This window comes from Scomber scombrus, chromosome 20 (assembly GCF_963691925.1).
Source record: "Scomber scombrus chromosome 20, fScoSco1.1, whole genome shotgun sequence".
Lineage (NCBI taxonomy): Eukaryota > Metazoa > Chordata > Actinopteri > Scombriformes > Scombridae > Scomber > Scomber scombrus.
In genome coordinates this window covers 7,284,397-7,310,279 of record NC_084989.1, presented here as the reverse complement: position 1 = coordinate 7,310,279, position 25,883 = coordinate 7,284,397, and the positions used below count along the sequence as shown (strand labels likewise).

At 39.7% G+C, this 25,883-nt stretch overlaps 1 protein-coding gene across 1 annotated transcript in view; it reads right to left on the bottom strand.

The window, feature by feature from the left end:
- adarb2 (adenosine deaminase RNA specific B2 (inactive)) overlaps positions 1-25,883 on the bottom strand; it is a 167,311-nt gene that overhangs the window by 61,490 nt on the left and 79,938 nt on the right. The window lies entirely within an intron of this gene.

The following is a 25,883-nucleotide window of genomic DNA, read 5'->3' as shown; positions in this document are numbered from 1 at the left end:
CATTGACTCTCTCTCTCTCTGTCTTTGTCTCTCTATTTACCACACGCCTTTCTCTCTCTCTTCTTCTCAATGTCTTCCTGCAAGCCTCAGATTGAAAGCCACTGAGCCACTAAATGAGAGGCTGCATTGTTTCTCCACAGCACTTAAAACCTGATTTCTGTCACATCTCTAATTTGATCTTTAAGGGTAATAGCTACATAAAAAAGGCATGGTGTTAAGAGTCTTCTCCATTTTTTGTGCGCATGTGTATCATCACATAGAAACGTAGAAAGCCCACGTGCGCTGTAACATTGTAACACCATGATTTATGATTATTTAGGATATCAACTTAAGTGTAAGGTAACACATATGCCTGTTTCTCTGCTTCTGTGCCATCACAGTAAGAAGTAAAGGTTGGCCTCAGAATTCTTAAAACCTCTACTTGAAGTTGATTAAACCACTTAATACAAAGGACTTAGAAGGAGCCATCCAGGTGCATTAATCAACAAGACTTTATTGGGACAGCGTCAGGCCACTAACTAGTACAAGACTGTAACTGCATTGTAAAGGTAGAATGACTAAAGTTTAGTGTACGAAAGTCACCAAAGCTATGTTTTAGGTTACGCTGTAGCTCCTAAATCATGTTACTACACCTTGCAGCTACAATGGCAATGGAGATACCACAGGGGAGACCGCAAGTACTGTGATTTGCTGCTTGTGTTTTCTACTACAGAGATTAGTGAGAAAGTTGAAGGAAAGGCTGCTTCTGATTGGCCTCCCCCGATATTCTTACCCTAACTCTAACCAATCTCGCGCCTAACACACCTAACCAACCCAACTGAAGAAGGCGATGACTACGAACCAGTGAGAGGCATAGTAGAGTGGGTCTTGCTATGAAATAATACCTCAGTAACACACGTAGCAAAGCCATTTCCAAAGCAAACCTTCTGCTTAGTTACCGTGATCACTGCTCTGTATAAATGAATGAACGTAAAAAGCGCAATTGAACAGCAGTTTATGTTCAGCAGGTATTACGTTTACCATGATCACCAGGTGATCATAGTAACATCTGCCACCGTTTGCAAATTAGCACTTTTAGTTTTAACTTTTAATTAGCACGATTAACACAAAGGACAGTTTAGGCTGATGGGGATGTCATTAGTTTAGCAGTTATTGGGTCGTAAATCAAATTGTTGAACAGATTAAAATTTGGACCTGATGGTGCTAGATGAAAGGTCAGGATATTATGACTATCATCACTGACATGGCTAAAAACGAACCAGCTTTTAAATGTTATCTCCTACATCAGTGTAAGCACATATCCTAGACCTTAGGCCAGCAACAAAACCAAACCACAAATGAAACATCCTTTCAGCACACTTCTAACACGACTAAAGGACCCACCTCAGAGGATTTTGTGAACGTTTAAACGTAGCTATAATGTGATTAAAAGTGTTAATCATCTGCTTAGTCGGTGTGTATAGTTGTCAGCTCTTCTGATGTTGAGCTCAATACATATTGACTGCTCTGTAAAAACAAACTGTCAGCCTGGGAAACCTATTCACATCGACCACACAGTAATAATTACTAACATGATATGGGATTTTTTTCTTCCAGGCTCTGATATATTTCTCACCTGTCAACACCAACATGAGTGTTTCTGTGCTGTGTTTTAATTGCTGCTAGTGTCAAACCTAGCTCAAACAAGCTATATACCTCTAAACATAATACATGACAACATTTTGTGTAAAAAAATGATGATGGTATAAATAAGGAAACTAAAAAGATATAAAAAATAAGGTTAGATGAAAACCAATAATCAGAATTTGCCTTTAATGAATTTCTACATTGCTTTTGATAGGCAGAGGGGGGAATGTACAGACTGATGGATATTTAGCACCTGATTAGCAGTAATGAGGACAAAGTAGCCAGGCCATCTGCTTTACATTTGCTCCCTTGGCCATGAATGCAAAGGACAGAGAGCCTTCAATGTAGACACCCAGCCTGCCAGTTGTATACGTGGCAGCACAACTACCAAAATACTGTGACATTAATCAGTGACTGCAGTCAGTCAATGTCAATGTGTGATCGAAGTGAAAATCCTCTCAAAAGCAATGTGTGGTTTTTGTAATGCCCTTTTAAGCAGGTGTTCTGTTGTTTACACAATACATATAGGCCTAGTATATACTATATTACGCACTATATAGGACTGTAAATATACACCATTCCTATCATATACATGCTGTGACATTCATGTCAATTGCTTTCAGGCACATGTTTCACTTACTGTTTATTTGCTGTAATTTCTTGTTCTCATCTAGGGACTGATGTTGGCAGGTATTGCTTTTCATTTAATCAAATTAAAAGCTGCATGTGTGAAACCTTTAGAGACTGTGAATGATTAAACTTCAAGACTTTTTTTTTTTCAATCGCACACTTTTCTGAATTGATTTGTTTGGAAATAATATCTTGTTTAACTTTCTAAATGAATAATAACAACAGACAATGAGATGCAAAAATCATCATGAAGGCAGGAATATATATATATTACCATACACTATATCAAAACATGTTTGACAACTTTAAAGCAATAGTTAAATATTTTGGGAAATGCATTTAACTTTCTTGCTAATAGTTAAAAAAAGACGTTAGCTTAGCTTGACAAAAAGACAGGGATAACAGCTAGCATGGCTCCTAGTAAACCGTTATATTACACATCTTCACACATTAATGTACACTGTATCACAATATGTTTTGCAACCTTAAAAGGCAATTTTGGGAATTGTTGTATAAATATTACAAATTTTCTTGCTAATAGTTTGATGAGATGTTAGCTTAGCTTGGCAAAAAGACAGGAATGACAGCGAATGTTAGCTTGGCCTCAAAAGTTACCTGTTTAACAAGATATAGTGGAATGCACAACTTTTGTTAAAATTAAACTAAGATGGGAAAAAAGAGGTTTTTATGGCTTTGGACACTGATGACTGATGGATAATCAACAGGATGGAGGAGAAGAGCATTATGATGAGACATCTTCTCACTTACTGAAGTAGGACATGCTATTTTATTCGCTGCTTACAGTCGCTGTGCTATGCTGTTTTTTTTAAAGCTGTCAGCTGATTAGTCACTCTGTGTCCCCTCCAATAGGGTGCGGGCATGCTGCTTGTCACAGCCTGACAACAACAGTGAATGAATGTTTAAATAGTGTCAGTAGCATGACTGTGACTGTTAAGCCAGATGTGTGAATTTCATCAGATCAGCTGTGAACACAACATGAGATGATTGGCTATAAATAGTTCTCACATTTCCTGATCATCATAGGAAAGCTGTTGTCCAGCGCGAAAATTAAGTTTTGGCTCTTTTGTTTCATGATTCATGATTTCAGACTACATTCTTGATATATGATAATGTCATGTGTAGCGCAAGTGTGCTGAGACCTGGGTTACATGTATCAATTGTCAAATGTATAGAATCCTAAGTGCACCTCTTGGGGTGCCAACTTTTCCACTAGGCTATTTCTTTATTTATTGCACTGTTTTACAAAACCCTTTAAGTACAATTGTTGTTATGGTGTCAACTTCTACTAAGCCCATATGTTAAAAATAGCCTGACATTGCTTTATGTAACTCATAAGTACGTATGTTGGGGAAAAATGGGGCCAATCCAGATGAAAATTGCCGGGGCCAAATTTTGTTCCCAGTCCGACACTGGTTACAGCACTAACTTTGAGAGGCTTGTACTTTAGAGAAATAATTAGAAAATCTAAGGAATATTGGAACTAGATTTTGGTGCCAGTTTATAATTTGTTTTTGTAGTTACTGCAAGTGGTTAATTTCACATTTGTTGTCTTGTTTAATTGCCAAGGAGTAATAAAACTGACAGAATAAAAGTGAAATTCTGCCAGAGTGCACTGTGCTTCAACATGCATACACATGTATATACTGTGTTGAAAGACATCAAAATTGTACAGTGCCATTTGTTCGATTTGATTCTGTTTATATTGCTACAATAGGTCAAATATATAAATCCTTTTCATCTTTTTATTTCTACTTCACATGTTCTTATAGTTTGCATTGCTTGCTGTATTCTATTACTATTTATTACTGCAAATACTACAGCAGCTCCCTGCTGGCCTACTCTATATAATACAATGAAAGATAAGATTTAGCAGAGCCTCTTTGAATTCATAGGCAGCGCTGGAAGCGAAGGCGACTTTCAGCTGAGTGAAACTGAGGTGCCACAGAATACGACAATGTATTCCAAGGTGGGATATCAGGAGAAGAACTCCAGTGGACGGTGAATTGCTTAATCATATTGTGGCGCAGGGGAACGTCTGATGCCACTTTCTCTCTCAGTTTTTTTTTCTCTTTGCTTTTCCATTTTGACAGATGGACACAGAGTACACTCTTATGCTCCTGAGAGGAGACTTGCCACGGTTGAGTGTCATTGAGGAACCTGCTCAGAGTGTGTGACGGCAGTGGATTGTCAGAGGCCCACCAGACGGTGCGATGGTACAGCAGGGTTTATGATCACACCAAGGCTCTGCCTCGTCGACCATACCGCCGCCTAACACCGTTCACATCTCCTCAAGCACTCACCTCTAAGAGCCGCACTTGTTCTTCAGTGCGGGCATAAGATTTAAAAATACTGTCACGATAAAAGCTTTTTAATGTCCTACCTCATGCCTGTACTGTACAAAAGTACGGTTTTTGAAGAAGCAAAAAATATGATTTCTTCACTGCATGCTTTTTCATTTGCATCCCGCACCTTGGATAGAAACTATGTTGACTGGACAACATCGTGTTCGAATGCAAAAGCTTTTAGTGCTAAAATAGCACCAGCTGAACAATGGTACTTTAGAGTGCTGATAAAAAGCCTTCATGAAAAGAGTGAAAGCAAAGAAACATGCGAGCGACATCCTAAAACTGAACTTAGCCCCAGTTGAGATGTCACTGTGGCCTGGAGGTAGAATAGGAATAGAAATAAGCTAAATGAATCCCATGCACTGCTGCCAATCTTCTCCGAATACGTTTCAGCAATTAAGAGCAAACAGGCATGACTTTTTTCCCCTCCAAAGTTCTACACAGATCACGATCGCTACCTGATAAGTGGCGGATTTAATGCGCACTCGCTTCCCTCCTTAACAGAATATTAATGCAGGCTGTCATCCATGAGAATGACTCATTTACAAGCATGCAGAGGAAGCTGAGGACTCAAACCTGGATGAGGTTTGTCGCCTCGCTCGTTTGATAACAAGCACTCAAGTGTATTTACAAGGCAGAGCGAGCAAGATAAGTCTGTGGCGTAATGACACTAAGCAGGTCAGGAATGTATCTGCCTCTCAGAGTGTTGTCTCCTACTGTTATCCTGCTTTCCGTCAGCGAACTGTACTTCCCCGTGCACGGCGACGTCGTGTTGCTCGTTGCCTGTATCGGCAGCAAGTGCACAACCGGGCCGACACGGCACTCGGATGGTGATGCTGACCCTGCGTGTGGTCTCCAATCTCAGAGTGTGTGAGAGTCAATATGTAGGTGCGAGGTTAGATACAAATTGGCCTGTTCCTTCCACAGCCCCGCAGTCACCAGCTCAAGCCTGGACGTCGGTTAGCAATGGGAAGCGACAAGGAGGAAAGTAAAGGTGTGAGGGAGAAAGATAGCTGATAGGAGTGTGATTTTGTTCCCCAACGGTCTGACTTAATATGAAACACAATTTGTGTGTTTGGAGGACTGAAACAAATTTGTATTTCCCCATTTTTCAGTTTTCACTTTCTCCATCCGCCTCACCTATTCCCCTTATATCCTGTTTACCTATCTCTCCCTCCATCCCGTCATTATTTTACTTACATCCTGTCCTTTTCTGCTAAATGGCCTCCCTCTCCTCTCATCAAATAAACCTGCAAGCTTCTGTGTGATCTTCCCCCTGCAGTGTTTTACGCCTCACATTATGACACATATAATCAGGCTGGCTGTTTGCACTACTTTGTTCAGCACAAATTGCTGCACCGATGGTCTTGGCAAAGCACAGATGGGACGTGGATAGTTTTTCATCGGCTGTTCCATACCACAGAGCCCAACACATCTGGTATGCAGCGAGAAGCATCTTTGCACTAATTTGTTTGTCACTATATATTGAAGGGACTATCTGTCATCCTGCCATGCTTTGGTTGCGGCATGATGTTTGAAGAACATGGCTAGTCATAAGTTTCAGGCGGCCCGGCTGGCTGGCCGCTTGGGACTCGCTCGCACGAGCCATCTGACTGTTGGAGAGAAGAGCAGAAGGGAGGGAAGAAATGGGATGTAAAAGAGGGAGGGGACATACAAAAGGAGTGCAGAGAGACTGTGATCTTCACTTTAAAGCAACTCCTTAACCCTCAATATCCAGGGAGAGGTGAACAGCTAACCCACTTTCACTCTCCAGTCTCCCCACAAGCACTCGTGAATTAAAAAATAAGAATATTGAAAAGGGCTTCATTAGAAGTGTGAATTGTGTGTGTGACCACAGGCGGCCCAACCTGAGTGATAATTTCAAGTGGCACAACATTTCACACGCTGACACGGATAATTGTGGGAATATCAGAGTCCCCGCTTCAGATTTCTCCGCCTGTTTTTTTTCTCCCAAGCCTCAGTCTTCCATACAATACCAGAGTGAAAAAAAAGAAAAGAAAGAAGAACGTGATGAATGCAATCTGACAGCTCATAATATCCCCTTTCCCCCCCTATGCTCTACATTTAGTAGGATTCTAAGTCAATTAAAAAACAGTTTGATGTTGATACATCCAGACTTGGAAATTAAGCCCCAGTCTGGTAGTTTGTTAGTTTGCGTCGCTGGTCTTCACGTCCGTATTTATGCCAGCAAGCCGTATAGATCTGCTCAGAGTATTTGAAAGGAGAATTGTTAACCGAGCTTTGCATAAAACACACTGAGATGCACACGTTCAGTGATGTATTTTTATCCAAAATACAATAAAATCAGAATGGAAAGGGGGACTGGAAAAGACGGGGTTTTGAGTGAAATGTAAATGGCTCGGTGCTCGAACAGAAATCTATTTTTCAGGGAGGGAGAAAAAAAAGACTTATCTGTCGACAAGCACTTTCCTTGGCTACTTAAGAATGACATTAATGTTGCAGGGGAAGATGTTGCTGTGGTAATACTGGCTGCAAAAGGGACTCAAAAGATTCCAGAGCACTCAATATCTTAGAAATATCACTTTTACATTTACTTCAATTGAAAAGGTAAAAGCTTCTGCGTCTTGCTTAGCCATTGTGTAAGTCCAATCTAGTTATAAGTAACTTAGAAATATTTTCAAATTTGCCCAAATGTAATGTAGAGAAAGCTGAAAACTACATGAGTAGGTGAAGCAGGGAAATGTAATTTCCTGTAATTCAATAGGCTGGGTTTGTGAAGACTGAAATGGAAGGGTTTCATGAATTGGCACAATCATGCCAAGTATGGTCTCTGACCAGAGAGGAAGCTCACCAGGGTGAAAAATTCACATTCACAGTGTTCCATAATCAAAATTCAAACAATGGAAAAAAAACTGATCACTGTTCAGACTCACAGTGTTATTGTTCTTCTAGAGGCCCCATAGAAAAACCTGGAGCCTCGCCATGCTTACTTACACCACATGACTTGCGTGTTGCATTCAATATCACATCACTGTTAAGCTGGTTGAATGCACAGCTGGTTTAAAACAATCATAACTTCTACATGGAACGAATGTATAGTCAAGCAGAAATGTACAGAACAGAGAGAAAGAGAAGATACACTTAGCTCTCAAACTGTCACCAATTGATGAGAGGTGTACTGAATAATGGAGCGGGAGAATGTGGGCACACAGACACGGTAAAAGGTTTTTGCTGTATTTTTCTCTTCTTTTTCACTTGGTGTCACTAAAATGCAAGTGTGTGTTGTGTCATCATGAAACAGTAGCTGTAGTACTGTCCCTGTATCTTCACCTTGTTTTTAAAGCTTTAATTCTCTCTGACAGATCAGCAATGATGTCCCATTGACCTGAAAAAAGTCATTGTTCCATCTCAGTAGAAGGTCTCGGGTTCACTTTTGAGCGTGACAACATGAAGTACCAAACGTGTGAGAATTCAAGATACTTGAAAGCTACTTGTTCACTTACTAAGCAGCAGCTGATATCAAGATCAAAATATTTGTCATGCAACTACAACTAGAGCCCAAGGTGATATAATGAAATTGCTTCCTTTGCTTACTTTTTTACAAACTTGAACCGGCAATTGATTGGTGTTTTTTGCTTGAAAAATGACACTGTCCATGCTACAAACTCCTGAGATTCTTCATAACCCTTTCCCCCTTCCCAGTTTTATTTTAGTGCGGACCAAAGTGGTGGACCACCAGACTAACACGCTGTTCGGCAGACCAATACCCTACATAGAGTCATGCTGCTAGCGTAGCTAAAAACCATGAAAATCAGTATCATGAACAAATGGAGTGAAGGGTAAACACACCAAAAAAAGGGTTTATCACGCTTTCAGGCTGACATACAGCATGAGGACTGAAATTGACTGTTATAGTAGATACCATCAAACTGAAGTGAGATTCTTCAGCAGCAATCACACTACATTTGAACTAAAGAAAAAAAAAAAGAGCTAATGAGACCAAACATAGCGAGGCAAACGTCACATGAAAGTTAAACTGACTATTATTCTGAGGGGGCATCATAGCGGAGGAGAATCTTATCCAAACCGCTCAAAATCGCTTTCATTCACACAAGCCTCCCTTCCTCCTAACACCTCCTGTGAGCCTCCAATCCAGAAGCCAGCACTACCTTCCCACCGCGGCAGTGGCTGAATGAATGATGAGTAATCGTGTAGGAGAGTGAGGTCATTATCGAGATGTGGAAGTTTGAATCAGCACACCGGAGGCTTCATTTGTGCTGCATTCACGACTCCTTTTGACTTTGAAGTGTGCGGCACACCTGACTCGTAGTGGGGAGACTGGTGTTTCTGCTCATTTCCGCTTTGTCTTTTTGAAGCTGAAGCAGGCTGATCTATTTTGAGACGGGCCTCTGCAATACTTCCAAAAAAGCTGGATGGAAGCAATTTGGGAAGCTGCAGTATAATGTAATGTTTGTGTGTGTGTGTGAAGAGTTCTTTTTACCGCAAACTTTCTTATTGCTGGCATGTGAAAGAAAAAGGGAGAGAAATGTGTTTTTTTTTGTGTCCATATGCACTGCGAATGTGTTGGTGAGATGAAAGAAGTAACTTTCGATATTTCACTAAGCCAAAAGAAGATGATATATATGACGCCACACACACACATATATATATAGGCTTTATACAAATATAAAATCACATTAAACAGGTGTATGAAGGTCTGGTGTTCCTGCATAATAACCATATTGGAGGTTCATAGCATTATGCACGCACAAAATCTAATCTAATCTAAAAGTCTGACCACAGTTGCCGGTCAGTTAATTTCATTTCATTTCATTTTATGTTAGCAGGAAAAAGCAGCAAAGCAGTGTAACACCGTCACCAGCTGTGGGCCTGACTCAGTTTAGAAAGTGTTTTCCAGCAGGTTTCCAGTGGTCCCTGAATGCTGACAACATTAATGCTGACAATCACAGCAACAATACAAGTTTGAGCAGTTCAGCTTCCACTAGCAGTAACATCTAATGCTTTCCTATACTAGCCTGCTGTATTAAAAACTGCACTAATCAAAATGTTAATATACGCAATGGATTAAATTACATGTTTGGGAAAAGTGACAAACCCAGCGACCGTTAGCATCTTTCAGTTCGTCGGTTTAGTTTTACAACCTGCAGCCGTATCGTTTAGTCAGTCTCACCACTCTCATTAGCGTTATGTTGTTTCCAGCAGCAGCAGCAGCAGCAGGCAGCCATCAGCTCAAAAAAGCTGTGATAACACTACATACAGTAGCTCACATTGATATTTCTGTCAGGAGCTGGTGGAGACAAAAACAGAGCTGAAATTGAAATGAATGTTGCTTTGTGTTTGCTGAATGTGTCAATACTTTTGCCAAATAAACTTTGCAAGGTGATAATATATCAATGTTGTGTTTACACGTTGCTATGAACAAACACCAGTATTACTCTTGTACATAATGTTACTATTTTCTTACTATATGTTTTACTATTTATTTTATTGCTTGTGTACTTATTATTTATTGTCTTCTATTCTTTTTATTGATGCTCTTTCTATTTTTGCTATCGACTTGCTGCTGCAATACTGTAAATTTCCCCACTGTTGGACTAATAAAGGAATATATTATCTTAAAAAATCCTGGTTTAACAATTATATACTTAATAGATAATATCTCCAGTAATGATAGTAGTGGTACCTCAACATCCATATATTTTGCAGTGCTTGTTAACATTCATTTTTTACAAAGTAGCATGCTATATAACTTAAACTACAACTGAAGTGTTTCTGAGAGTAAACTACAACATGAAGTGTGTTTTTAATGTAATTAGGCTGAAGTCAGGTTATGACAAGTCTAAATCTGGAAATCAGTCAGTCTTTTACTTTATATGTTCCTCAATTGACCTCCACCCACACTTATGTTAACATCTTCGTGTCATTTCCTTCTCCAGCTGTTAGTCATTATTACCGCAGAGGCGAATCTCCAGTGGACCTCCATGACACCAGGCAAGGTTGCTAGGAGATGTGTGATGTAACTCCAAAGCCTCTAAAAATATAATATTATTATTTTCACCAGAGATGTTTTTTTGTACGTGAAGACGTCAAACTCACTCTGCACCACTGTGGGTGTGTGTCTGTGTGTCCTGCTGTGTCTTCCCTGATATATTAAGTCTGAATCATTCTATGGTTTCATTTTCTTTCATCTCATGTGGATGGCTGCTATTTCTAGAGTGATACCACACATTTGGTTTAGTTACGTTTATTTGCACAGAGGTTATGATAAAATATTACACGGTTAAAAAAAAAAGTTCTATTAATTGTGCAGGAGAGGAAAGAAGAAGCCCAGAAGGCGTATACAAAGTCTTCCCCTTCATTTCAACAAGTCATTAAAAACATACTGAGTCATAAAAACAATACAACATCAAATATTTACTCATTTCAAGGTTGTGCTTGTTTGTGAGCTACACGGAGGAGAGTGTCGGGATACCCTCCCTTGAGTAACCAGGAGAAAACAGGAGGAGGAAAAACTTCCCACAGTATAAGAAAATCTCAAAAGGAATGTATAAGTCTATGCCACAGAGTAAATAATGGGATCAGATATGTTATCTACTGTCTGTGTAGGCAAAGCATTTTACTTCTGGTGCATGAGCCAAAACAGACAAGTCCATGATATGGAACACCAGTTTAGTATTGCTCGAGTAGACTCTGATGGGTGGAAACAAATAGAGTTTGGCGCTGCTATCCAACATAGCTGTGTGTGATACAGTGTGTCCTAAATGCTCTCTGACAGTAATACAAGCCTTTGTCTGTTTAGATCCGTATAGTGTTTGGAATCGGAGGGAGGAGGGCGCTCCGTCGTAGCCTGGACTGTAAGTGTTTCGAGGTCTTTTGCTTTGCTTAATGCACATGATCCTGCTTTTCTAACTTGGTTTAGCACTTGTGTTTCATTAGCATGTCTAGCTAACTATAGTACAATTTGCACTAATAACTGAGACTTGCTTCTTTGTGAACTGCATATGAGCCATGCAAGGACAAACAGAAGTTTTGACAGGCCCAGCAACAATACATACGCGGTAATGAGGCTTTGTGAATGGTCAATCCCCATAATTTATTTGTTTCCAGCACTGTAGCCTTGACATTTGCTTTTCTGTAGGTTGTATTCATTTATCTATTCTTTCTATCATTGTTCATGGTAATGCCTCAGTTTTTTCTGTTTATTCCTCTCAAAAAATGCTGTTGAAACTGGGAAAATTAATTTATCATCTCAGAGCGTGTGTACCAGTAACAGTACATGTAGAAGACACATAGCAGGGGTTTTAATTAGCTCCATGAACCTGCTGTAATATGAATCACTGCTGTGTTAAATTCATTTAAAAAAAAGGTTATAGCCTTGATAAATACACTTTTATTAATGGAAAACATAAAGTCAATATCAACTGTCCAGTGTCCATGTGGTCGCTGCCTTTGCCCCGTGTTATTACCTCTTCCTGTCTATCTGTGCCTTTGCCTCCCTCCGTCTGCCTCCACCCTGCGTGCCTGCGTCTGTAAGCCTCTCTACCTGGCTGCCTGTCGCCCTGCCTGTCAGACTGACTATCTACCTATCAATCTGTGAGTATGTCCGCCTGCGTGTGGTGATAAGGAGCCGTGGGTGTCTGTAGCCCTGACACCAGCTGATTTATGCCGGCCTCTTTCCCTTTAGGGGGCCGATTTGTGAGAAAATCCCCAACAACTCATGCTGACTTTGTGTGCGCGAGTGTGTATCTGTTTGTCAAGCTGTTTGCATGTGCGTGTGTGTGCTGTGCCAGGATCGTCTGTCAAAACAAAGATGACAGGGAGCTGTAACTCTTTTATTGCCATATTTCAGTTCCTGTGCATCACTCAGACCTGATTTAATATTTGAATTCCCTTTTTTTTTTTAAACATAAAACAATTCATTTACAGAAGCATGTCTGAGTCTCTCCCAACTACCAGATGGCTGAAATCAATATGTGTTAAAAGATGAAATGAGTAAAAGCACAATGTGTTGTGAACTCAACTTAAAAGTTGATGACTTCCACTACTACAAGAAGGTCGTTATTTGATTTTGTTAAAAATGTATGTGTTTTTGTGTTATTCGATCAATGTAGATGATTCTGGCCAAGCTGTGTGCATTTGTGACAAATCCAGAAAACCTTAACTGTTAACCTCCAACATTCTAATCACAAGAAAACCTAAACATACATGCATGTCAACATTCCCATTTCGCTTGTAACCTGGATGTCAAAACAAAGCTAATGGCATACCCTTAAACAGTAACTTAACATTAATCCACTTTTTTGAGTTAGTAAAGTCACTTTATTTCACAGTCAATTGATCCAGGCCCTGTTTAATTTCCTTTTTCTGGAGAAAATCCAGTAATTCTGTCTTCTAGAGACCCTGAAATCTATGATGTTCCCTGGTTCAATCCACCCCCAAACTACAAGGCAATGTCATATTTACCCATGAGAATAGTAGCTGTAGATATAATTTGCCTGGGGCATATTTACCGCTTCTCAACCACTCATTTTCATCCCCATGTCTGTCAATCTCCGGTGCCTGTGCTGCATCTGCTGATGCCTGGCTAAGATAAACTAGCAGTTCAAATGGCTCTGAACCACCACTTTGGCCGTCAGTGTGGGTGAAGATTTGGGGTGATTAAGGTAAAATGCATGCTGTCAATAGCTGATGTAGATGTTAAGCTACATGTGTGACTGCAGTCCTATGAATTCTGGATGACCACTGGATGTAATCTAGACATTAAAGCAGCTGAAAACAGAAAGATAGGGACACTAGATTAATAGTCTGAGCTGTTAAAGGGGGTGGGAGTGTCACTGGTCATTGGACTACATTCAATTTTTACTTTCTCAAGGGAGCATAGACATTACGTACTAAAATCGTACTAAAAGACCCTTTACCTAAAGACCCCTTACCTGACCTGTAAGCGAAGACGAACATCATCATTTTTATGTGCTGTTTCATAGATGAGCGCAATTCAGTTGAACTGTGGTACAGACAACAATGGAAGACGTGCCACTAACTGTCAGTATGGTTAATATAATGACCAGCTATCCATAGCCAGGTGCATCACTAAGTACAGGTTACATCCCCAAAGGACACACCAACAACTATTGGTCCCGCTCTTTCTCTCTGATCCATACTGTCTTAAAATCATCCCACTGCTTGATCTGCTCCTGAATCCAAAGATGGAGAGGTACCAGTGGAGAATGTGATGGAGAGCAGACTGTAGGACGCTGCACAATTGCTTGTTTTATAAAGAAAAAGTGACAAATGTAGCACTATAGTGTTCAGCTACTTAGTGGAAAAAACAGCTCACTACTAGATACATTTACATGATCCTGATACCTGAACAAACATGTTACTAGGAAATGTATTTAAACTAATAATCACATACTCCCTAACACTGTGCAAACAATCTTCAGTTCACACAGACAAATACATGACAAGGCTGCAAATGTCAGATATTATGAGTAAGAATATCTGCCTGTATATTAAAACACACTTCCTATCAGTGCTTATCTAAACATGTCCTGTCTTTTTAATTATGCAGTTTGCCATGTTGCAAGTAAGCACTCCTGAACAGTGCCAACATTTAGGTTCAGGGAATTAGTCCCAAAAGCATGAGGAGCACAGTGGCAACAAAAGCAGAACCAGTGACAATGGCTTTTAGTTATGGGTTGTTGGGTTCCAGTTCAAGATAGTAGTTTACTTTCTGAACGTGAACTGACTGACCGTGTTAGGATTTAAGGTAAATGTCCTCAAACTAGCTTGGCTGACCTGAGGTGAACTCTGCTCTGTACCCATCTGTCATTTATGGCAGGATGACTGTCGTCTAAGTGGGTCAGAAATCCCGAGCAGCGAGGCTCCGGGATTGACTCGGATCAAGTGTGCTGACAGGGAAATGAAGGAGGGGACTCTAGCTCAGCAGTCGATGGACCCACTGGATGACATTTAGCGTCTACCTTCCCACTGCATTATTCACCACTCCATGAGGTTATCCCTATTTTATCTGCTGTTTTCTTTGAAAAGTGTTGTTGTCGTGTTTGTGGCGAGGGACTGCCTGGAATGACACAGAAGAGTCAGAATGAAACAACATGGCTCTGTACTGTTTTGGCTTCAGTACATCTCTGTTAAAAGAATGTATATTCAACACACCCAGAGCCTGTTTGCTGAGATAATTAAATTCTCAAAGGATGCGAGGAGACGCAACACGTAAATTAATTTGAGCTGCAGCTACAGACAGGATTTATGCTGCTTTGGCGGGAGCGTTCACTTCCAGAACAAATAAATGGGATGTTTTTGAAATTAATTACTGTTCCAGTGCGTCATTAAAGAGTATCAGTTATCAGATGACTTTGAAATACACACTTGGCTCTTTTGATGTGTTAATGATGACAAAGTAAATCATCCTCTCTACCATGGAGGAGTTGGAAAGACAGACATAGAAAGAGGAAAAAAGCATCAATGTGTAAAAAACTAAAGAAAATGAAAAGACGTGAAGAGAAATGAATGGAGGGAAGCAACAGTCCATGCTTATAGAATAATGTCTATTTTATATCAAACCCATTAACATGAAGGTTATCGACTTCACGGTTCAGACACTAAAACATTTCTGTTCCTGTTTTTATTCCCCATTCACTCACCATCCCTGAGAAGGTTTCAAGTGGGGGTTCAGATCCTGCCTAAAAAATACAAGCTTCATTCACTTCAAATGAAGCAACATGCCTCTGAATGTAGGCCAGAATTACAGCAGATATGACTGATTGTGTTTCAGTCTCTCCTCTGTGGTAATGTAGGGCTGGATTTAATAGCCTGGCTGTTAATCCATGTCAAGGAAGGCAGAAAAGGCCCATTTGACATGGGCTAACTTCCCTCTGTAATTAGAAAACCTCATTAAGTTCATTAAGTCATTCCTTGTGTTGGGGGATTTGTTTTACATGCGCCGCCAGCAGACTCAGGCCACCGCTACCAGAATGTAGGCTAACTGAGGCTGCATTCAATGGATACAGTACAAAGTGAAAAGCATTTGGGCTGACGGAAAAAAAAGCACAAGAAGAAACTTGTTAGAGACTTTTAAATGTGAAAGGAAAACAGATTCTGATGGTTGCAGTGCACCACAATGCTACACTTTTTCTATCATGACCAACTATCTTCACTTACAAGGGTCCTTGGCTCCAGTTATCAGTCTAACAAGTCCAGAAAGAGGGTAGTGGAATTATGGTAGCACGTTTTTGATGGGGAAGGATATCAGTGTGACACATTCCTGAAAGGCCCTTTGTCTTCTATTTATCGGAGGCCTTGAGCACACAGAGGTGGGGAATACCTCCTGCGGCCTCGGGTAGCGACACAGTAACAGATGATTAGATGCCACCGCCAGAGGACTTGTGTTTTTTTGTTGTTTTTTTTCTAGTTTTGGCTCCTGGACCCAATGATTCCAATTTGGGTGTCAGTGAGAGCAGCGATTCATCATTGGCTGGATTACTTAGTGGGCCGAGAGCAGAGGGCTATTCATCTCTGCGGCTGACACAACCCTGGCCAGAGAGACGCCATGCTGCTAGCGCTACCACTCCTGCTGATGCAGATGGTGCAAAACAAAGTCCTAGAAACACACGCATATGCACGTGAATATACTCCATCACAGAAACACCAGAGAGTCATGTTTACTGTACAGAAACATTATTTCACCTATGACTACTTTGAAACAAAACTAAGTCTACAGCCATCAAAAAAAGGGAAAGTCAGAGTCTCACCAAAGGTATTATGAGTTTGTTCTGAGGGGGAAATGAATGTCTATGTCAAACGTTATGGCAGTTGATCCAATAGCTGTTGAAACATTACTATCAACCTCATGGCGGCGCTAGAGGAAAGATGGGGGCTTCACCAAAGTCAGCAGGATTCATCCTCTGGCCAGCATCAATGCTTGTAAGAACTTTCATAGCAATCCATTTAATACTTGCTGAGACATTTCAGTCTCGATCAAAGAGGTGGACCCACCAACTTTGCCATCGACAAAGTTGCTAGCACGGCTAAAAATGCTATCTTTTTTTTTTCCTTCCAAGATTTATTTTTGTGCATTTTTGCCTTCATTTCAAAGTAGATGGCATAGAGGCTGACAGGAAATGGGGAGAGAGAGGGGAATGACTTGCAGCAAAGGACCCTTGCCAGAATCAAACCAGGGACGCTGCCTTCAGAGGTTACAAAGGAAAAATGAGATGCTGTGTGCACAATGAAATGTCCAAGCTCCAAGTGACGTTTTTTTTTAATCTAAGTCCTAATCAAATAACCAAAATACTGTCAAATGGAATTCAATATAATCAAATGGGCTCTATAAGTAATAGAAGTCCAATATTTTAAAACCAATATTTTAACCAGTACAGTATATCATTAATACAATATGCCAAGAGGGAAAAACTAAACTAAAACCAATTAGAACGGGCCTATCTTTTTAAAGTATTATATATATATATATGTAAATGAATTTCCTGTAGACATAAATACCACGATAAAGACAATTTATAAGTCACCAACAGCACAGATTTGTGTTAATGTTCCTTTATCTGAGATATTTAAATTAAAAAAGAGGCACTAGACAAATTGCCAGTTATCACTCTCCTTATTTGGCAATTGAAACTTTGGCTCAGAAAATTAGACACACAGGAGAGGTGAGTGGCAGAAATGTACCTGAGGAAAAATATAAACTGAGCTTATTTACTGATGACTTGATATTATATTTAACTAATATTAAAACATGTCATTGAAAGGTAGTATTTTGGAGTATTTCTCCAAAATATTAGGTTATGAGATGAACATTGAAAAAACTGATTTGATGTAAAGAAGTAAAGGATTTTGTAGCATTCAAGACTTGAATAGTTTTTGGTGGGAAACAAAGATACCTTATCTTACAGTACAGTAAAATTCTGGAGAAAAAAACCCCATAATTGTACAATGATAGCTTTCTTTCACTAATTAATGAACTAAAAAGCAGTTTTTTAATTTAATTGGAAGGATAAACCTGTTTAAAGTGATATAGTTACTTAAGTTTCTCTTTATTTTCCAAATTGTACCTATCTGGTCTAATTAAGTACATCGGTCGAGTACAATGCTTCTTGAAAATGTAAGAACAGAAGGAGTTGTTAAATTTCCAAATTTAGAATTGTATTATTGTGCCTCAGATATTTAGATCGTCTAATCAATAATACAGCTGAAGAACAATGAATTATGAACAATGAAACAATTAAAGCAAACAATTAAAGCCTCACAGCTCTCTGTTTGCAAAACACAATATAAAAGTATCTTCGTTATAAAGAGCACATTCAAATCATGGGATAAAACTGCAATTTAGTATCCTTAGGAACACAGATTTGAGAATAATCCATCAATAAAAATCCAAATGTGGAGCTCAACTGGGGCACTTGGAATAAAGGGGGATTAAACATTTATCAGATATAATTATGCATAATAGGGTTCAATCATTTACACAACTTCTGAATAAATTTACATTGACAAATTAAGAACTTTGTAAATATTTACAGCTAAAAAAACAGATTACTGAAAATTTCAATTTACACTTTGATTTGGTACCCGGACCTTTTCAGTATGTTCTGTTTAACCGTGGAAAAAAGAAATAATTTAATTGCAGAATACGTCATATTGCTGCTGTAATAACAATACAAATATTACTCACTGCAAGAGTTGTATGATCTCTATGGTTAATGCAGTATGAACATACTACCCCAGAGATAAAAATCAGAAATTTGATCTAGATTCCTCTGATCAGTGTGTGAAGTGTGGCTCTCACAACTCCCTTATGCATTCCTTCTGGTTTTGTACAGAAGTGAAGAAAACGTGGAATGCAATCCAAGAATGGATATCTATCACTTGTTAAAAAACAAACAAAAAAGCATTCAGAACTTAAATTGTCAGCTAAACTGTGTATATTCAGAATGCTGAAAAAAATAAGATCCTATAAAATGGATCCTATAGGGTCTTATTTTAGGGATGGCAGATTATGTTTTATTCCCTTGTTTTAAAGCAGCTTATTTCAAAACACTGGAAGAAACAATGATTTGGATAGAACTGATAAGATATTATGTGAACACTAAAAACACACAGTTTTAAAATAACAATAAAATGAAGCAATTCAATGAGGTATGGAAGTACATTTATGATGCCCTATAAGACTTAAAAAAGAACGTGTGGCATGGCTGAGAAGGTGAAGGGGGACCCCATGGATAAAACAGGACAGAGAATGAATGTGAGGTGTGTGTGTTTGTGTGTATTTGTTGTTTTCAGAGGTAGGGGTCGGGATGAGAGGTATATGTGTCACCTGAATGAATGAATGTGATAATATATGACTGTACATGTGTCTCATGTCTTGTGTTTTATATCTTGTGTATGATAATGTATTAATGTATCATCTTAGCCTGACACCATCCTAGGACAGTATATATTATATTATACAACGAGGTATTATTATATAGGCTACATTGATTAGTAAGAGATTGTAAGCAAAACCTCATGGTGAAAAGTATGAAATTGAATAGATGTGTTAATGCTACATTTTGACCTCATGTCATTGGTTGCACCACTTCAAATGGTCCCAAAACATTTTTGATAGAAAGAAAAACAATGCAGGTACACACATAACAGGTATGTACTGTATGTAAGGTCAAGCACATGTGCTTGTGTAAAAACACACATGATAAAGGTCTGTATTGGAGCTATACAGGCAACCCTCACTCCCCCCACACACACACACACACACACACACACACACACACACACACACACACACACACACACACACACACACACACACACACACACACACACACACACACACACCCCTGCCAGGCCTAAACACCACCAGGTGCTGATAAGACAGAGGAACCACTTGCTTCCCTGCAGGTGGAAAAAAAAGCTGGATGTCCACATACTGCATCTCATACAGTGGGCTGCATTTATAATACTACTCTGTGGCATCAACATAAATCTACAGTATGTGCTCGTCCAGGGTGCTCATGATTTAACACCTTGGAATGGATGTCAAGAGTCTCTATTCATTTTAGGGGTAACAATAGAATGAATAGCATATGCACATGGGGGACTAACAGGGTTAGTTCAAAATGGTAAATGGGGCACCTCGAGGTAAAATAGAACATTTCTCTGTGTCATGGTGGCACACTTTTACTTCAGTTAGCAGCAAGATAAAAAAAGAAGAAGAGAACAAAAGGCAAAGGGCAGACATTTTTAAGCCAAGTTAAAAGGTGCGTAAGTGCGATATGTGCCAGTATTTTTCTTGTCTTTGTTGTTTTATTTTACTGTCCACAGAGGCAGCTCTAGTCACCACCACACATCAGACAACAAAGCTGTCTACAAGTCATTTGTCCACTGCGCAGCCTCAGCGAATTCACACACATCACCAACGAGCAGTACGACAGCTCAGGGAAATGGACTTCAGAGTCGTGCCCGGCCATCTGAAATGCCACAACTAAATTATCAGCTATCACTGAGGAGGGAGAAACACAGAGAGAGAGACACAGATGGAGAAAGGAGAGATTCCATCTAGAGTCCGCTTATTCTTGTGAGTCGCATCAAAAGGAAAAGTAATTAAGTCGTCTGAGGATGTTATTGGAAACGAGAATTCTATCAGTGAGGCTGTGGGCTTGTGATGCCTGCAGCTTATCCAGCCTGTGTGTGTGTGTGTGTGTATACATGTGTGTGTATTTCTGAGGCTGACACGCCGCCGTGCAGTGGAAGATGAGACCTCTGTTGTGCGTTTGTAGCAGGCGCAGCCAGCCGCTCCTCATTAACCTTTTGGGAGATAAGCCTGTTTTAAGTCCATGTTTGAACAGCCTGTGTGAAGTATCTCACACTGATATGTGGCTAGCCAACCACCCAAACCGTCCTTCCCTCCCCTTTCACATTCAATATTCCACTTCCCTCACCTCCGCCAGATTACCAGAATTAAATTTCAATTTTAATCACAAGCCCGCAAATCTCCATGAATCTAGCACCTGAGCCACCCTTAATTATGGAACAAGCATTCTGGGGCGGTGCGCTGCCGTGGCCCGCTAACAAGGTTAAAAGGTGCAAAGTGTGTGTAATGGGAAGCAGAGGAACTCACTGAGCAATTGTTAACATCATGTTAGCTACTCTACTTCTTTGTCTCTTGCCTTGTTCCCTTCCTATTTTCTCGGCTAGTGAATACACAGAGCACCTTGTTAGAGGCGCTAGGCTAGAAGTAATGTAATTTAGCTAAGTGGTGATTGTGGAGGTGCCAGATGTGTGTTTGCAGTGGATGGTGTCGGCAGCGGTGATGGAGCAGGCATACAGAGGCAAAGCTGTTACATTATCTGCTGCTCGCTGGAGTGCTGTAGACAGGATGTGATAACTGGCAAAGGGGTTGTCTGGAGGGACTGGTTCTTTTGTTTCCTTTTAAAACATTAAAAATGGCCTATACAGTACTAGAAATATGATATATTAAATATTGTATTTATGTATTCTTAAATAACTGACAGTCATCCTATACAGCACCATGCAATCATCTGTAGTAACTAGAGATGCTTCAACTGCATGACATTTAAAAGTCTTCCTCTGATTTCCCCATTATGATTTACTGTAGGAGTTACTCAATCCCTGAATAAATACCACCTTAAATATGTGGTCCTTAAGATTTTCATGAAATCAGATTACTGGTCATGATTTTTTCAATGTGTTTACTTACTGTACTCACTATGGTTACCTGTATATATAGTGCTAGAATGTGTCATTCCTATGCTGGATTCAAATTGCCTTCACAAGCTTTAACGACTGACAGGAAATTAATTATGAATGTAATCCAACATTACCGGTTTCATTTTATCTAATCAATGTCAGCCTCATTATTCAGTGTTCACTTCAGTGACGACAACTTACACACATACAGTATATAAAGGGATTTCCACCTGCAAGTACCGGGAAATTAATCAATTCATCCACATTTATACACATATCTATGAAGCGCAGTTAGAATTGGAGTTTACATATATGGAAAAGGTGTATTAATATGAAAGCACAGTGTGTATTTGTTCCCCTGAATACTCAGCAATGACCTCCAGAGTTAAAGTCTGCGCTGGTTTAATGACTCCTGACACACAAGGTGATGTGACTGGTTTCAGCCTATCAAGGGAATAATCACTGAGTCGGCGCTATCACAAAAGTGAGACATAGAAACCGGCGAATCCCACATACGCTCCAGTCTTTGTTTTACAAATTGTAAGCCGCGGGCTGTGAATTAAAGCGGGACAATGCGATGCAGTCCGTAATACAATTATGCGTGAGAGGACTGCATGTAGGAATTTGTGAAAAGGCTTTTTGTGACAGGATTTCATGAGTGCGAAAAAAACGACTTTAATTAAGCAGTGGTGCATAATACGAGTCTTTGAGCTTGCCACTGTGTGAAATTGTATGCCAATTAGATAATCATCTGTGAAAACGTCGGACATGAAAGATAATTCCATGATAACAGTATGATTATACACAAATGCAGCATCACAGTAATTATGCATGTCATTCATTTTGTGCATAAATCTGTGCAATTATTATATTATCATTGAAAATACTCCCCTCACCCACATACTGTGTCCCAACAAAAACACAAAGTATAAAAAAGGCCTTTAAGTTGCTTTATGTTTACTGTATTGTTCAGATCTCTCCTCGCCTTAGATATAAAAAATAAATAAATAAATAAGAAAGCCACTAATTTACACAAGTTTCATTCTGACAGCTGGCCAACTAATATTGCATAGCCGCTTTGTTTTGTTTACACATTGGCTTGATTTTGATCAATGGTCTGCTCAGCTTTCCAGATGTTTCGCCCACATGTGTGTCTGCCATATTTGAAATGCAGAGGCCACGATCACCAAACAAGCCTCCGCTACACTTCACTTTCCAGATGAATCTAAGTGGCTGCATCTCTGTCTCTCTCTCCGGAAAGCCTGCAAAGTTAGATTTGAACGTGTATTATCTTTCTGGGATTATGTTTGATTTACTTTCACACACAATGCTCTGAGAATAATCAACAGAGCGCGCACATGCAGTTGTGTGTGTATATATATTTTGTGTGGGTGTGTGTAAGTCGTCAGATAGCATTGGAGGGAGAGAGAGAGCAGCTGTTCTCCCTCCCCTCCCCTGCCACTGATTTAACATATGGCTAACCTTTTGGAGATAGCGCCGCTGTTTACTTTCCTGCTCTGCACTGATAACATCCCAAATCATTACCCAAAACCTGTGTCAGGCTAAGCTCTTAGAAATGGACCCAGCCACAGTAAATTGGCACTTCACTCATGTCTATAGGAGGAAACAAAAAAACATGGAAACAATATTTTTTTTTTTTGTGCATCTGGCTGAATACTCACAGATTGGTTTTGTTTTGGTCGCCAGGGAAACTTAATCCTCTAATTTTTAAAGAAAACGGACCGACCTAAAGATTTCGTGACAGCAAATACAATATAATAAATATTGAAGCACTATTAGATCCATCTGCTGATTTTACAATGTCAAGTAAACTGGTTACTAGAGCTGAACAATTTTTTAAAATTTGATCGAAATTGCAATATGGCCTACTGCAACTTTCAAACTGACAAGGCGCAAAATTTGTTAAAGGAAAATGTGTTGATGTATTTCAAAATACTATTTTAAATTAAGTATTGTGGTGCTGCAGAGATGTCCTGGCCTACACATCATATTCTACAGACTTAAGAACACCTCCTTGTTCATGATGATGTAAATATAATCACTCCTAATATCGTAAATCATATTACAATTGCAATATCTGTCAAAATGATCACAATTACCAATTTTTTCACAATCGTTCAGTCCTACTGGTAACCGTGGTAACACGTATAAACATGTGTAAAAACAGAAATTAGAACATTTGTAGTTTCTGTAACGTGCCTTCTTTCTGCATGTCCTAGAATACAAAGGGGGTGTTTGTTATTTGAAGGAAATCCTACAGATGTGATCAGTCAAAAATGGGTGCAGTTTAGCAAACACGCATTATGGAGCTGTAGAGGACCTGCTGACCATCACTAACACAAACACACACAAACACACACTTTGTTAGATGATGACCTGGTAGATAAGGGTAAAGTTATTAAATTGGATCTTAGCCACACCCTTTCGAAATGTAATTCGGTCAGCTTTAATCCAAACACACACGTACTATTAAGATATTGCGCTGCTAGTTACTCATTAGCTAACGGGCAAGTGCGTTGCTGGTTACTCACAAGCTAACGGGCAAGCTCTCTGCTAGTTACTCACGAGCTAACGGGCAAGTGCGCTGCTAGTTACTCAAGAGCTAACGGGCAAGTGCGCTGCTAGTTGCTAACGAGCTACCTGGTAAGTGCAGCATTACATGATGTGCAGGTAAGCTAGTCAGCCCAAATCACATTTAATTAGATACATTTATTTCACTGCATCTGAGTTCAAGCTGAATCATTTACATCCTTTTACAGGAAAAAGAGGGACTTTGACAATTTTAAAAAAACAAACTCAAATGATACATAATTAGCATGTTATAAGAGATCAATGAGTAATTAACAGGATTGTAAATTGAATTTATTATAACCCCACTGTGTCTTTAAAAAGAGTGTTAACTTGTGTTGTCCGTGTATTCAAGTAGTTCCTCATCAAAAGCCGAACAAAACAAGTAAAATGTAGCAAGCGCAAACTAACAAGCCTTCAAAATATAACGTTACAAGGTGCCTCTTTTATCCAGTGTTCCTTCCTGTTCATCACTACTTATAATATAACAGGTCCAGTCACAGTCCAAACTATTAATGTTCATAATCAGTTATGTGGCACCAGAGAAAAAGTATTGACAGGTTAATGCAGTAAAGTGCTACATGAGCTGCTGTCAGTCACTGGGTTTTGATTTCCGAGTCCACGTAGCACCGATGATGCAGGTTGACATCACCAAAACTGTCCAATGAACGAGTTACTTTTCTGTCCATGTGACTTGATGCTTACAGATCTTGATTTGTTGGAGAAAAGCTGGTGTGAACAAGAACTGAAGCAGAACTAAAAGATTTTTTCAGTGGTCCGGACCAAATGAAGACATACTTCACCCCCTCTCTATACTCATATCTATACATTTTCTGACATGCTGGGTTTATATAATAAATTCTCTGAAGTGTTTTTTAGCACAAACACATATCTATAAAAGTGTTTTCTTTACTTTTTACTGTGTTAGAGTGAAGCATGATCTAGTGTTTGTTTGCTGTGGCGAAGCTTCACTGGAGTTACACACGTCGCTATAATGCTGAGGGACTCTTTGCCTCTCTGCTTCCTAACAACATTAAATGAATGGTCCACTTAGAATTAATGACTTCCTCACTGTGGACAAATTTGTTTGTGTTAGGCTAACGACCAATCGTCATTGAGAACCAGGCCGACATATTTAAGTAGAGCTGCGATTGGTTCCGCCGCTGTTTGAGACCTTTATTGATGGTGCATGAACACACGGAGAGGCACTCAAAAAAACGGGTGCATGCAGACGTACTCACACACACACACACACACACACACACACACACACACACACACACACACACACACACACACACACACACACACACACACACACACACACACACCTTGAAATCAACACCTTCCCTCTGTTTCACAGTCAAGCAGGGGCAGCGAATCGCACGGCTCCCCAGACAATATTATCTCATATGCACAGACAAATTACCTCTTTGTTTTAAGGACATGAGTATTTCTCAAAAAGGAAAGAAAAAAACACACACACACACTCACACATTATGAAAATCCCCCCATAAATAGGAAAAAGAAAGCACTCAAAGGGAAGCTAAAGTGGCACTTATGGATACTGTTAGCGTTTTGCTCGCGTAAAAGAAATTCTCTTATTAAATGGGTCTCTCTTTTTCTCTCTTGCCTGGCTCACTGCAGAACAGATCAAATGAAGGTTACGCTGTCCTCTCTCATGGCCTACATCCTGATGCCAGAGCTAATTGCATAATTTGTTTCAGAATTAACAGCTAATAGCAGTCTCTTCTAGGCTACAGCCAGCCCCCTCCCTCCTTCAACACTCACTACTCTTTTTTTTCTCCCTCCAACCTCTCATCCCATTATGCCTGTATTTGCAGAAGCTTTAGACAATATAGAAAAAAATCACGCTGAAGTAAATTACATTCATACCCATCAGAAGGCAGTGTGGTGATGAATTACAGGCTA